The sequence below is a fragment of the Lingula anatina genome, chromosome 2 (genome assembly GCF_051362555.1).
Source record: "Lingula anatina isolate TDL-2025a chromosome 2, LinAna3.0, whole genome shotgun sequence".
NCBI classification, from domain to species: domain Eukaryota; kingdom Metazoa; phylum Brachiopoda; class Lingulata; order Lingulida; family Lingulidae; genus Lingula; species Lingula anatina.
This window is the reverse complement of record NC_141768.1, coordinates 17,555,463-17,570,431: the sequence shown is the minus strand read 5'-3', so window position 1 is coordinate 17,570,431 and position 14,969 is coordinate 17,555,463. Positions and strand designations below refer to the sequence as shown.

General features: G+C 36.3%; 1 protein-coding gene across 2 annotated transcripts in view; it reads left to right on the top strand.

The window, feature by feature from the left end:
- The first annotated feature begins 328 nt into the window (after positions 1-328).
- The window catches only part of LOC106162676 (somatostatin receptor type 2), a 32,921-nt gene continuing 18,280 nt past the window's right edge, over positions 329-14,969 (top strand). The window contains exon 1 of one of the 2 annotated variants that reach the window (XM_024075601.2): positions 329-402. The gene's annotated coding sequence lies outside the window, so the exon portion shown is untranslated. Of the gene's footprint in view, positions 403-11,336; positions 12,028-14,969 lie in introns of those variants that run through there. The other variant, XM_087005024.1, reaches the window with a different exon arrangement.

Here is a 14,969-nt window from a genome sequence, read left to right as displayed (position 1 = left end):
GTATTTTGATATCATATATAAAAAAGACCAATGCTCTAAATATTATATAATATTATCATGATTATAATTACATTAAATTTAAAATGTGTTTGCATTGGTGTAAAATTTAATGAATGATATAAATATATTAACAAAAATCAATAAAATTGAATTAAGAATTATGTTTGAAAATCCATCATATAAAAAGCAATTTTGATAATAAGATAAATGGAATTACTATAAAAATGATTCCTGAATTAAATTAAATTAAAGATTATGAAATATAAATGTTTGAAAATCCATGAGATGAAATGCATGTGAAATATATGGTTCACTTTGATGATTTTTTAGTTCAAAGAAAGTTGAAACGGGAAGAATACTGGAGTCGACATCCATCAAAAACATAACGAATAGCGGCAGCCGGTACGTACATGTAGCAACTTTTCTCTTCGTCTTATTTTTGTCTTTTGTCTTTTGAATTATATAGCTGGTACTCACGAAAGTATCCCATGATTGTGTCCTTGGAGGTACTATTTATAAGTTGAGACCAGAGCTGTAACGTGCTCTTTTAAAGTAACGTAATCGCAACGTTTCGATTTGGTAACAAACGCCATTGCGTGATGCCTGTCATTAAAAGCAGTTAGTTATTATTGCAAAGCTTGAACACTTAAGGAAAACATCATAAGTATAATTAAGTTTCTTTCTTGGGTTCCTTAGAGACCTAAAAGGAATGATAATCTCTTGTCACTACTATTTTGAAAGTCGTTTTTCATGAAATTCGACCACAATAAACTGTAAGCTTTTTGTCAGTTGGTAAGCATTTTGCTCTTTTTCTCCTTTGCAAGACAGATTATCTATAAATGTGCGCAATTTAAACCAGGAGGTGAATGTTAACCGCGTGCCTTGAAAGTGGGAAATTGGGGAAAAAACAAGTATTATTTCATAATGAGACAAGTATTGGAATTATTAGAGATGTTGCTTAGTTTTGATCCTATCTAACCATCTTTCTAATCTACTGAACAATTTCGTCTTTACACTTCGTTGGGAAAAAATTAATCTTACCTTAGATAATACGTGTACACTGCTTGTGAGCAAAAAGAAAGGCTATAATAAATACCAGACAGCATATCAAAGATTCGCCAAATTTTTTTTCCGGGAATCAATCGATACCAAGTGTGTCAAGTGTGTTTTAGGAGGATGATAAAGCAAGGACAGGCGATATACGGCCATTATCTCGCCAATAGCTGCCCCTCCTCACGGCCTTTATGGGCGCTTTATAGTCTTCATAACAAAAACTGAAACCGCAAAGTAGATACTCATGTACTTAGAAGCAAAGGCACACATTTGCTGAACTGCTAATGTTCCTTTTGTCTGCATCTCGAGGACCAAGAGGTACTTTTAACAGCGAAATCTTGCAATATTTATACTAGCTACCTAGCAGTGTGAAATTTTATCAGACAATGTGACGTGATAATATATTTTAGGAATGCATAAATACATATTTAGTGTTTCTGTTTAGAGGTATTTACGCAATTTGCTTCCTATTTAGATTATGTATTCTTTAGTAGACGCAATCAAAAGCATTTAACAACCAACGAAATACCGTTCCTCGGCACGCACCAAGACGCTAAAAAAGCAAAACCACAATGTAATGCTATAATTAGCACGTCCTTATCCTTACTGTTGTCGATAATCAGGCTTTTGATACGTACCTCTGAAGTATCAGATTTAACCCTTTGTCCTTGTTATCTGTTGGACGAGCAATTTTCAAAAGTTTGTGGGCGTCCCTGTAACTTTATTGCCCAAAGGTGTTAAGATGAGGTGTGATGAGAATGGGGGATAGGGGGTTCCTTGACACCTAATGTCGCTATGGTTTAACTGAATATACCTTTTTGAGAGGAAGAGGGAAGGGAGGGGGGGGGAGAGGATACCTTTTAAGTCCAGGTCGAGGTTCATGCTGACTCCCCCTTCCCCCTTTGTGGTATGCATGTTGAAGTAGCAAAAGACATTCTGTGTCGTTCAGCAGAATGTAATATTTTGCCATTTTCCAATCTGTCTATGTGGAATGGTAAGTAACTGGACTCCGTTGTTTTCAAATCCAACTGGTTGATATTTGCATGAAAGACAGTGATACATTCCCAACGCATACTCGCACTTCATGCATCACGTAAGCTGCCTGACACGATTTGACTTTGAGACGTTCTTTCAAGGACTATTCCTCGAAGTTGAAAGTGTAAACACTCGGTATCATATCTTTAACATTTTGTACATTCTATTAGGTTCTCTCTATTATATGTAAATTAATCTTGCAAACGCTTATAACTTACAAAGAACATGCTTTGCTATCATGACGAGGGTCCTTTTATAGCAGGATAAAAGCCAGGTGGTTCTCGTTCATGTCATTTAAGGATAACTTTAAACTCGATGTAAGGAAACGCGCCCTAAGCCACCGATATCTATCTTGATGATGCTATTTCCACCGATGAAGTGTCAGTTGATTGTACGAAATTGCGAAACGAGGGCATTGACAGGTAATGATATACACTCTACTTTTCGTAAACAGATCTGCCGGTGACATAAATGAATCTTACTACCAATTCGAATTAAAATATCAATGGCAAAGCCGGTGGCTGATACCTTAAGTTAAATTATCTTTCTACCTTGCAGTCGATCTTGGTCTTTCTCTGTCTACAGGCTTTTCGACAATTTTGTTATAAAGAGCTTTTTCAGATCTTGTCAGATCCCCTCTGCATGAAATCTCTAATACGATTCAGACGATGAAACATTTTCCTCATTTACGCACAACACATAACTCAAGAAATAAAAGGGTTTCGATTCCTTTTAATCTTGTTAGACAATTTTTTGAATAAATGGTTTCCATTTCTATCAGTACAAAACGCTTTTCAAGTATTTTATATGTTATCTCTGAACCAAGAATCATATATCATGAATGATTAAACATCATTCGTTGCTTCAATGTGTTTCAATATAAGCAGAAATTAGGTTTCACCAATTGCCTTTTATCTTCCTTGGGTACCAGTACATAGGGTTTTGTCTATAAGGCGATGTTTACCTTACTGTGAATTGCGATGTGATTGGAGGAGTGGCGCCAACGTGCCCTTATGCTGTATCAGTAGCAGAGGCTTTATATGCCCCCCCCCCCCCCCCACCCCGCCTCCACTCAGCCTCAGGCAGCGGTGTACGTGATACCAGGGCTCCGTAACTCGAAAGCATCGTGAATTGCCAATAGCCATATCACCTTTTATTTCGTGGCTATTATATGGGGCGAGTAAATCCCGAGTTATGGAATAGAAACGCTTGCGCTCGGTCGCATTTCGCGATGCTTTCAAGTTACGGAGCCCAGTTCAACTCAGCGTGGGAAGGTGTTAGTAAACAAAATATTTGCAGCTAGTTGACTAGATGTTGGCTCCTTTTGCTCTCCAGGTTTTTTTTTTGTTTGTTTGTTTGTTTACTGAAGAGCAAATTCTTCAGTAAACAGAAGAAGTCAACATCTAGTCATCTAGCAGCAAAAGGCCTATTGAATTGTCTATTCTTAAAAAACTGATTGCGATTCAAGGCAGTGTGATCATTTACGATAGCATGTTTCGATAGCATGTAACGATAGCATGTTAAATCACTTTATGGTAAGGTCACTTTAAAACTCGTCAAAACGTTTCTGTCTGTTCGTTTCACTTGTAGCCATAAACTGCATGTGTTTGCGAAGAATTAAGAAGTGTTTACAAATGATTTTTAACATCGCCTCAAATATGCAATGGCTGTGGGTTCAATATTGTGTCAAAATGTAAGCGAGAGAAAACGGTAAAATAGTGCATATGCTGAAATTGCATTTTCTAAGATGAATAACTGATAATAACAAAATTAGTATGAAAAAGATATCAAACATCGAATTTTAATGCGGGTGAAAAAGCGGTTTAAGAGGCCAAGTGAGTCTCATGAGATTTTAATTTTAGAATATATTTTTCTCACTGTGATTTACAGTGTATTGTATTGAGGTATCTTCTCTGTTAAGTATTAAATTAGATGCATGTAGTGGCAAGTCAATGGATCTGTTCAATAGTTTTCCAGTAAAAGGGGACCTCTGAGACTCTTATAAACTGCAGAAAGGTTAAATTACAAACAGCATAATGGCATTTTGTCTCTACAAGCACACACCAAAGACAGGAGAACTCTGCAGATAGCCTTAACGGATATTTAATTATCATAAAGTGTCTCCTTTGTGACCATCTTTTTTAAATTGTGTTGCGTTCAAAATGTCTTGATCGAGTTATGATGCTAACTTTCATATTGAAAGAAAAACACTGGCCACTATGCATCACTGCATCTGTTCCTACAGTCACATTTAATCAAATTATTGACAGTGAGAATGGGCAGCTGGAACTGACCTGGGAGAATCACGCACTATATGTGGTATAGCCCCTTATTAGGTTTGGTGTTGACGCTATTTTTCAGTCCATAAAAAGTTCAGGGTTTATCTCCGTTACTTGCTACGATTAAAGTACTATGTACACCTACATTGCTACCCCGCATCCCGGTATATGGTTTTGATTAAAAAACCGCAAAATATACCATACAGAAATCACACCTGTTAAAATACTGGCATATTAATAGAAAATGATTTGGATATGGGTACACCATATCGATAGGTGAAGGATATTTTTGAAAAAATCACTAGTTATCATAATAAGTAAATTTAACCAGTGCAATACTTCTTAAGATTAAGGCCGTTTGGCAGCTTTTGACAACAACTCATTCACAATCCGCCCAAAGTCCCTTACATACCGTTGGCGGGTAAAAAAAGAAAATTTAATGACATTTTTTTTTCAACTGGGAATTTGATTATAAAAACGGACACGTTATGTGATGATCTCGTGTTCGTGCGGGTCGTCCCTTGCCATGTTTCAGCTCGTAAGACTTGTTAAGTGCAACGGTTGTAGCCATATTTTGATGGATATATTTTCCTTATTTGAAATTTGCGTGGGTTACCAAGTTTTTCACTCTTGGAATGTTGCTAAAGGAGTTGCGCAAAATGTCTCTACGCATTCAGTTTATTCATGATCTTAGACTGGGTTCCCATACTTAGATCGATCTATCTGGATCGACCTAACTCACTGGGGGTTCACGCTAAATTGCTATCAGTTCAAAAGGCTTAAATGTCTGTCACGCCTACCGAATCAGCTAGGGGTAAAGACAATTACCCCTTGACAGTTTTACTAGGAGTGGCAGATGTTTAAGCCGGTTAGTCTGATAGCAAATTTAGTGAGACTCCCCAGGGAGATAGATCGATCCAAATATCTGTGGGAATGGTCCATAAGACACCATTCCCATTGACGCCATCGGTTAAAGTACATTGACCCGACTTTGCGGGAACTTTCGCTGAGTGCAATCAGCTGAACTGTGTTGAGTAGTATACAGAAAAGCTGGTGATTATACGAGTACGTCGAAAACAATAGGATGAGGTGTCATTCAGTTGACCTGATTGCAGTCAGCGAGAGTCCCGAAGAGTTAGATCGATCTACGTAGATGAATGGTGTGTATGGGCTAGGGGTTTAATATATACCACTTGCTGTGTAGTTTTCGTTCGTCTTTATCATACTTCCCAAGGTTCAATTATATACTTAAACACGAACTTATGTTCACCTTTTCTGTATGGACTCTCCTCTCGGTGCTTTTTATCGATGTTTTTCGTGATCCATTGTCTTTATTGCATTTGTGTGTTTTGTCGAAACCGTATAGGCACACAGGGGATATTGCAAAGATGCACAGAGATCAGTATTATATCAATTATCATGCGAAAAGTAGTGTTTTTACCGAGAAAATAATGTTACAGTCAGCGACGAAAATGTGAAAAGGCTGACACCCGTGAAGGTTGAATAAACGCTTTGTATCAATAATCCTGAATCCCATTATCAGAGCCATGGGCTAAGTTATTTTCAGGTTTTGAATGTATGCTTTCTTTCTTTTTTATCCGGATGTGCTATTTAATATCCATGCAATGGTAAGAGAAAACTTAAATGCCTTCAGCATCACCTCAGCATCATGTCTAAGTTGTGATATGAAGCAAAGTTGGATTCAACGTTGGGACCATATAGCGTTAGATTCACGGCAAAATTTTACAGGTACCTGCGAATTGATTCAATCTAATATCAATTGTAAGATATAGTTAAACTTGGGCTTGGTTTTAACGTTGGTGAAATAGATATTGATTAAAGGACCCTAGCATGGTGATTTGCCCGTCAGCGTGACTTTGACCATTTTTCACTTTTGAAATGACATAGAGTGCGCGCTGTGCGCATTCAATACACAATATCACAATCTCCGCGTATTCCCGTTGAACTGTTAACCTACAATTTAGTGCGAGTTTTTTTCTCAGACTTTTATTTTACTAGTCAGAATATAGAAATTGATCTATACAAGAAGGCAGTAGAACGTTTCTTCCAAACCACTCAGAACAAACAACCAAAGGAAATTGTGAGAACTGGCATGATTTCGAAAATTATTGTGTAATAGTCGAGTTGAATCTTCATGTAATGTACTGTGCACACTAAATGATATCTGAACTAATTTCATGGTTAATGTCAATACCGACTATGGAAATCTGATTGATTGGGTCAAGCACTGTGCAATATTTCGAAAATTGAAAATAACGAAAAAAGGCCGACCTATATTGTTAGCATTAAGTTCCAACGGTTACTTTTGATATAAAAAGACAGCGCCACATCTGAGTGAAATGTTTCAATAGTCGCAAACAACGGACCTTGGACACGTGTTTTCAATTTGAAAATACCACAAGAAAGCTTAAATCATGCTCTATTCAAATATATTTATAAATTGCATGCACATGATTTTGCATTTTGGAAATGAGGCTTAGGCTGTCAATTATAAGTCAGTGATGAATGGACAATTAAATCCTTTTATATCCCATTGACTTCATCTGAAAATCAAGCTACAATTGTTTATTGTTGACAATAACTTAGTATGGAATGTAATACTTTTCATTCATAGTTAATTGAGATAACTGCTGGATGATTTTAAATGTACACTTTGTTACTAGTGTTTTGGGTTACAGGTTTTTACAAAATTGGCAAAAATTCAAGTTTTGTAACCTTGGCAACAAGTATTTTGAAAGTAAATAATTTTCGTTTGGATTGTTTGGGACTAAGGTCTAACACTGCACAAAAAGGAAGGAAATCGATTCCTGACCCTTGGCGCAGTATATCTGTTTTTTAAAGACAGACAACTCTCAAGTGTTGAATGGCAGAAGATCTGCTGAAGATAGTTGGGCTCCGTACCATGCGTTATTTTCCCAATGAGCTACTTAGTGTTACTTGGGTAATGCTTTAAGGCTTAGTCCGAGCTCTTGGATTACTTACTTGAACCAATCTCAAGTGTGATTAATATCATATCTAAAATTCATTACCCATAACGATTTCACTGGCTTCAGCAGTATTACGTGAAGCCACACAAATTCTAAATCTTACTTTCGAAATAAAAAGGGCAAAGGCTAGCTCACCACAGCCATCTTAACCAGGGGTAGAATTAAAGATATAAAATAACTTTGGATTCAGAAATGCGTTTTTTATTTGATTGCTACGCCTCTCAAACAGTTATATAAGGGAAATTTTAGGCAGTCAGTGCAAATGCAAATTGTTGTAGATGAAAAAAAGAGTGTACAAAGTGCGCAACAGCTATTTCAATTATGGATTTGAAGATTACGTGACTACAGCAGATGAACAAATGCAATTTACCTTGGTGATGCATCGTCCATATGTCCTTTTCGTAAATCACATATCGTAATACGTTAAATATATGGAGTTATTAGACATGTATAGCTTAAATGGTTCCTTTTCGGAAACGTTTTAAAGCTTTGGTAAGGTGAAAGTCAGACGTTTAGCACACTTACAAGTGTCAATGTCCAATAATTATCAAACAAGCTCCCACTTTCCAGGAAAAAGGGATAAGAAGGCTTAACCCATGAGAGAGTTATGTGGTTTGATAAGAGATATTTGCGCCATAAGTTAACTAAATTTCGTAACGGACAAAGTCCTAAAATTGACAGGCAGATGGAAGGTTCAGTTACACAATGATCATTGAATGCGAATTTCTATTTGTTGTGAAATTATATAAGAGTGACTCTTGGAGATGCCGACTCTCTATGCCTCATCAGCCACCAGCGCCTTGCCTTTTCGATGCAGTAGAATGCAACACGCTTGAAAACTTTCATTTGAATACATGAAACAAACTCTGATGTCCATTAAGTGGGTTATACCCTTATTTCGGTATATAGGCCTATAATACTGTGTTTTTTATTTCACAAACGTACATCATGTTTAATCATGTACTTTCCATCCAAAATAAAAGCAACATAAGTTTTTTTATGGAAGTTTGTTTTTACATCGGATGAATAAGCAATGACTGATTCACGGTAGACAGAAATTACAAATGTATGTTGCAAATGGACATAGTAATATTTAATTGTATATTTTATAGACAAAAAGACACAAATAACACAATAAGCTTGCTATTGCTTATTAATCTTTTATGCTAAAATGTGTTTCAGTTATTGGCCAGGAACACTAGAAGAATAAACCAACATTTCACTCCATTAGACTTTTTGTTATAAATATAAGACCTCCCCGTTTCACGCAGACAGAAAACCACGGAAGAATTAACCACCCCTCCTACCTCAAAGAGTTAATTGTTACCACATCCTTGAGATCGTATAACAAATTTTGGGAAATAAAATGTTAACACCTTATATTAATATTATATTAATATTCTATCTGCTGTTTGTACGTGGTATAAGGCTTTTGCCTTCTTGTTAACTCACGTTGAGAGAGTTTGCCATGCAGAACCACCTCTAAGTACCCTTAAATAGTAAAATAAAAACTGCTTCTGACAAGGATTATTCAGAAAATTGATGTTCTTTGCAGATTGCGTACGCCACTAGAGCATTGATTCCATTTACAGGACATCACCAGTGAAATCTATAATAAAAACTAAACTGTCCACCTGCCGGATCCGGTGAACCTGTTAATTGTGGGAAAATTGGTACTGACGAGAAAGGGTTATTCCGAATAATAATACTCGTTAAACGTGCGGAGCGATAACCAAATATAATTTTGAATATTGGTTTTATTTGCAGGACATCACTTAATGTTATCTAAAATAAGTAACACCCCTGCCTGTTAATATCTGCCTCCATAACCTGTTAATAGGGAGATAATTAGTTAGGACGAGTAAGTGTTATTCGGAATGGTAATGTTCTTTGTAGCGTCCATTTACAGGATGTCACCAAGTAATCTAGAAGAAAAACGTAACTGTTTTCCAGGACACCAAAATTATTCTACAGGTAGTAGAAATATCGAACTACTAGATTTAAAAAACATGTTAATAGTACCAAAACTGCTACTGAGAAGGAAGGGCCATTTTGAATAATTGTTATTCATGAGTATTGGTATTATTTTACCTTCAACAACCCATAAACTGTGCAAAAAATAAAATAATAATAAAAAATAATAAAAAATAAAAATAAAAAACTGCTCTTGACAAGAAAGGGTATTTCTGAACATTGGTTCAGTTGTAGGATGCTACCAAACGGTATCTAGAATAAAACAAATCTTCAGTCGTAAAAAGTATTATTCTGTTTAGACAGTGCACTGGTACGTTCAGGCAGTTTGTCATTGTTCACTTTTCACATCATTGCCTTGGTCCCATTATTCAATTCACTCTCATTAGTCATCACCCTCATTATTCATCTTCACAACCTTCGGCTTTAAAAAGCCCACCCTGGTCCTCTCCCATATTTCTTACTTCCTTCCCTTGTTACTACATGATCGAGTATCCATATTTCATTAATCTCAATAACACATTGACAACTGACAAGGTTTGGGCTGTGTATAGTTAAGGTATATTTCATTTGGAAAGTGTTCTGTTACAGTTGTACGTTCATATCGCCAGCCTTAGTTGATGAGAGCTTTTGGTGAACCTGTAACGTACAACAACTGTACAAGACTGTTATCCTTTAAGACGCGTAAACTTTGAATACCACCAATAACATTTACAAATACTGGTTTCTCAGCAAACGTTGGTGCTCTGTGTATTATTTCACCCATGTGTATAGAATCTGTACATGTATCTCACTATATATACATATATAAACAGTTTCTTTAAATTATTTTTATATGTGTGTGCTCATATCTGTTATCCCCATGTTCAGCAGTACAATACGCGCAGCTTCGTGACATTGGCCTACATGTACATTGGGCCCTGGAACACTTCCCTGATTAAACCAGAGGAACTGAGGAGAGATTCCACCCCTAGGTAATATCCCACCAGCGAGATTTACTTCATTCCAATGAGATTAATACCATTCGAGTTGAAATTTAGCTATGGGTGTATCTTTTTAGTTGTGGAGTAATAGGACTTGGCAAATATGCGAAGTTCAGTTCATGGTGATAGGTAGGTCATGGTGAAGATTAGGTAAAATTCTACGTCACAGTCGGATTGCAAGTACTTGACTTCCTATTCTAGTTCAATAGTAACTATGGGTGTATCTCCGTCAGTTTTGGAGATATGATGGCAAAAAATTTGCAAAGTGTATATATTATGGTGAAAAGTAGGTCAAAGGTCAAATTCAAGGTCCAGTAAGATTTCAAATATATAACTTACTATTCAAGTTCAATAGTAACTGTGGGCGCACCTCTGCTACTTTTGTAGTATTTCACATTTTATTTTCACCATTGAACATTGTGACATTGTCCTTTTTGATATAGCCCACCTCCTAAACCGTATTAAAAAAAAAGCGACACCACCTCCAGTGTTGCGCTTGACAAGCTCTACAAAGTGCAACAAACAAGATATCTTTAGCATTTACGGTTCCAGCTTTGGAGAGGGTTTTCACTTTCGGGATCTAATAGCTGCTTCTCCCGTAAAAATCTACCGATTGGACACAAACTCACGAAGATGAAGAGAAACCTGAAGAGTAACTCCTCATTATAATATGAAAAATAAGGTCTGTTTAGTTTCTGAAAATCGACACAAAGATTTTCTCACAGAAAATTCCAATGTTTCCGAAATTTTGGCCCATTTGATCTTAACATAAAAGTCAAAGGTCAAATTCAAGGGTATACTTATTTGAAATCTCCACATATGACTTTTGGTCAGCCTCCTAAGTAACTATCGTCATAATTTCTTCGGTTTGGATGTATTTAGCATTTAATTTTCCAAAATTTGGACAAGGGTGCATTGCGAAAGACCCCACACCAGGGCAAATACACTGACAGAGCCCAAAATCAAGGGGGATCAAGTTGAGATTATGTGTGACCTTAATCCAAGGGATGGAGAAGCAGGACCTTGTAATCTAGGAGGAGAAGCAGTAACGGTGACACGCACCTGCCGACATAAAGAACTTTATAACAACTATATTAAAATACAACCATTATTTTCTAAGAATAATGTTTTGGAGTTGCCAGACAAATATGAAATACGGTAGAGCTTTTTTTGTCAACAACATGATTCTGCCAGCATAGGAAATAATACATACCCTCATTAGGCTTACAAACTGGATATGAAAACAACGTAGCACACTAGGTAGGGCGGTCGTAAACAAATAAATCGTCTTACTGATGCTTACAGTTCATTTGATAATCCGATGACTTCACTGCCTGCGACTACATTACTTTTGTCCACCAGTCTTATACAGAAGATTTACATGGAAATCAGAGAAAGGAGATTACATTACAAAGATCAAATAGGTTATAGAAGATCAGATCAGATCAGATCCTCTGCTGAATCCTTCCACCTTAGTTTATGTACCGTGCCAGGTTGCATAATATTTTCTTACTGGAGAACTAATTTGAAAACAGAAGGTCCAATATAACAGTTGCCTAATGAACCTTCTCCTCAGAGCGACATACTTAATGCACCGCAGTACAAAGTGGAACTCGTCCTCCATATCGATACAGTTCAAACACTAGGGGAAACTTGCTAAATTCGATGAACACCGCTCGAAAGTGGGATCAGAGGCTGGTAAGTCTGTCTAGTTTAGGGTTCACTTCTCAATTAATGATTTAACAGTCTGGGTGGGAAATTATGATCTTAGCACTAGCAGTTTATGTCCAGCAAATTTCTTGAAATCTGATGGGTGATTTAATTAAAACTTTACTGGGTTCCCTTCTTTGGGGGTCACCCTGTAGAAGCTATGCATGGGAGCTATAGAGCGGTGTGATCATTTCATTTGAATTTCATCACTTATAACTTCAAATCACAAACCAACCCCAGTGATAAATAAGAATACTTAACATCGGTTTTAAAGCTGTAATCAAATTGCACACGTGGCACCGGGTTGTTTTTGCATACATTTGTCAATAATTACACCTATTTTGGCGACTTTTTCTGAAGAGGTTCCGATTGCTATGTCTACACTCCATTTATTGAGTTGTTGTCCAAAAACACCCCCAAGTATTTCAACAGGTAAAAATGGCACCTTAGCACAATGACAACCATACAATATCGATATGTTAATCAGCACAGTCCCAGTTAATGCCAAATGTGATAGATTGGAACATGATTAAGGAGGTGAAAGAAAAACTTATATTAGGTTATATAGTAATACATTACTATATGTATATATTAGGGTATATAACCTGGTTGGCTACTGAGGCAAGGCCTTTGTCATCGGAGATTATCGAAGATACTACTGACAGCTATTGGATTTTGCTAAAGGAGGATCACGTGATATGTTTGCCTTGCTTCGGTCAAGTATTACAAAACATGAGCTGGGGAAATTTTCACTGTATTACATGTATGAAGGACACACGGGTAGTAAAAGAGTTTCGTTTTATCTCGTTTTATTCGTTATGCTATTTTTTTTATAACTTCACATCTTGACTACGGAAACAGTCTACTGTATGGTCTTCCTACCTATCAAATTGAAAAATTGCAATCTGTCCAAAATGCTGCAGCACGACTACTGACCAAAATCCCTCTCAGATCAAACATTTCACCCATTTTATTCGAACTACATTGACTTCCTGTACGACAGAGAATTGTTTTTAAATTACTGTTGTTTGTTTTTAAATTCACTAGAGGTGAATGCCCCTCATATTTTAACTCGATGCTACATCCAAGTACACCCAGTCTCACCAGGTCTACCAGATCCACCTCCACTCCTTGTTTTATCAGAAATGATAATAAAAAAACAACCAAAACCTACGGCCACAGGGCATTTTCAATTTCAGCACCAATTTTATGGAATCAATTACCCTCACACATTCGGACTATTGACAGTGTTGAGGTTTTTAAAAAAGATTTAAAAACATTCTTATTTGCACAGTATTTCAATTAATATCTTCTCATTTTATCAGAAAAAAAAAGTTTCATTGTTCATTAGGCTTTAAGTTTTAATTATTTTAATTGTTTTTTTTTTTTTTTTTTTTTTTTTTTTTTTTTTTTTTTTTTTTTTTTTTTACCTTAGCTTTTATTATATATATAATAAGTTGTAATCCTAATAATTTTACCTGTAAACAGCACTGAGACGCTAGTGTAGTGCGGTTTTAAGAAATAAATATTATTATTATTATTATTTTTTTTTTTGGAGGGGGGGGGCTAGAGGAAAGGGGTTACCTCAAAACTTAAATGAGTGGAACGTCTTTTCAGTGCTTCCCTTGGACCCAACATTGTTTACTGAGAAGAGACATCATGCTCGTGAACATTGGATTATCCACAATACCATAACGGTTTTTACCTGGATCTAGACAACGCGTACGTGCAAGTTGAGTCACAAAACAATGTTAAAAATAAACAGATTGGCCTTGAATGTAAAAAAAGCAACATAAAACATCAATTTGCGCTATTTACTTGTACTGGTGGTAGTTTTATTCACATAAGTATAAAATGTAACTATTCATCATAAATGCCAAACACCCAGGCTGTGTATGCCATCACTTCTTATCTCTACAAGAGATAAAGATAATCCAAGTAGAATACAAAATAACATTCGTCTACCACATATCGTCTAGCTCACTTTTTTATTTTCAGCATGTTCTATGAACGCAGCTATGTTACAAATAACTAATGCTTAATGAGCGACTTCTGTTTTTCTATCGTTTCTATTTTTGTGTGTTTGTCACCCATTTTGCTCTCAAGTCATGATAAGATTGATGTCCTTACTATAGAAAATATTTTAGATTCAACAACCTGTTGTTCACAAAATGCGCACACTCGCGCCATCTATCTGTCCAAATTAATCTCTACTTTTTTAACCCCCTACATGCACATGTGCCAAAGCATACCGAATCCATAATGAAATTGGTGAAATTTTTATTAATTGTCGCTCAACAATTTTTGGTCACTTTCTGCTTTGTTGAACTGAATTTTATATGTAACTTTTTTTGGCGTTTTTGCGAGCTTGTACTTATAATTTGTACATATATAACTGCACTAGTGTATAAAATACTAGTAACCGTTAGGATATAATATTCTTAAAATTCATTTGTGCACCCTACCCAAAGCAATAGAAACATATACATGTATAACACCCATATCGTTAAAGCCACTTCTGTCAAAGTTATAAGAGGGTTTTGTAGTGGCATGGATCTGGAACAGTATCTCGGAAAAATTGATCACAGACACTTTGGCAGCATAAAGGGTAGTTGCACAACTTTTGTTTTGACTGCATGAAGCCATGGATATCGTTGCCAAGTCAGCTGTCTGCCTCGATAGAATGCTACTAGAAAACTACACTAACGCGTTTGACAAAATGAGCATTCACTACTATTACAAAAACTGTATTATTTGGGACTGCATGAGGTCATCATTAGGTGGGTCACCGACTTCCTCACAGAGAGGAAGCAATGTGTGAAAATCCAGAATACTTAGTCAGAATGGTTCACTATTAATGCTGTACTTTTTGTGGTCATGGTCAATGACCTCAACAGGTTCAAGGACGCCTTTAAATGTGTTGTTGACAC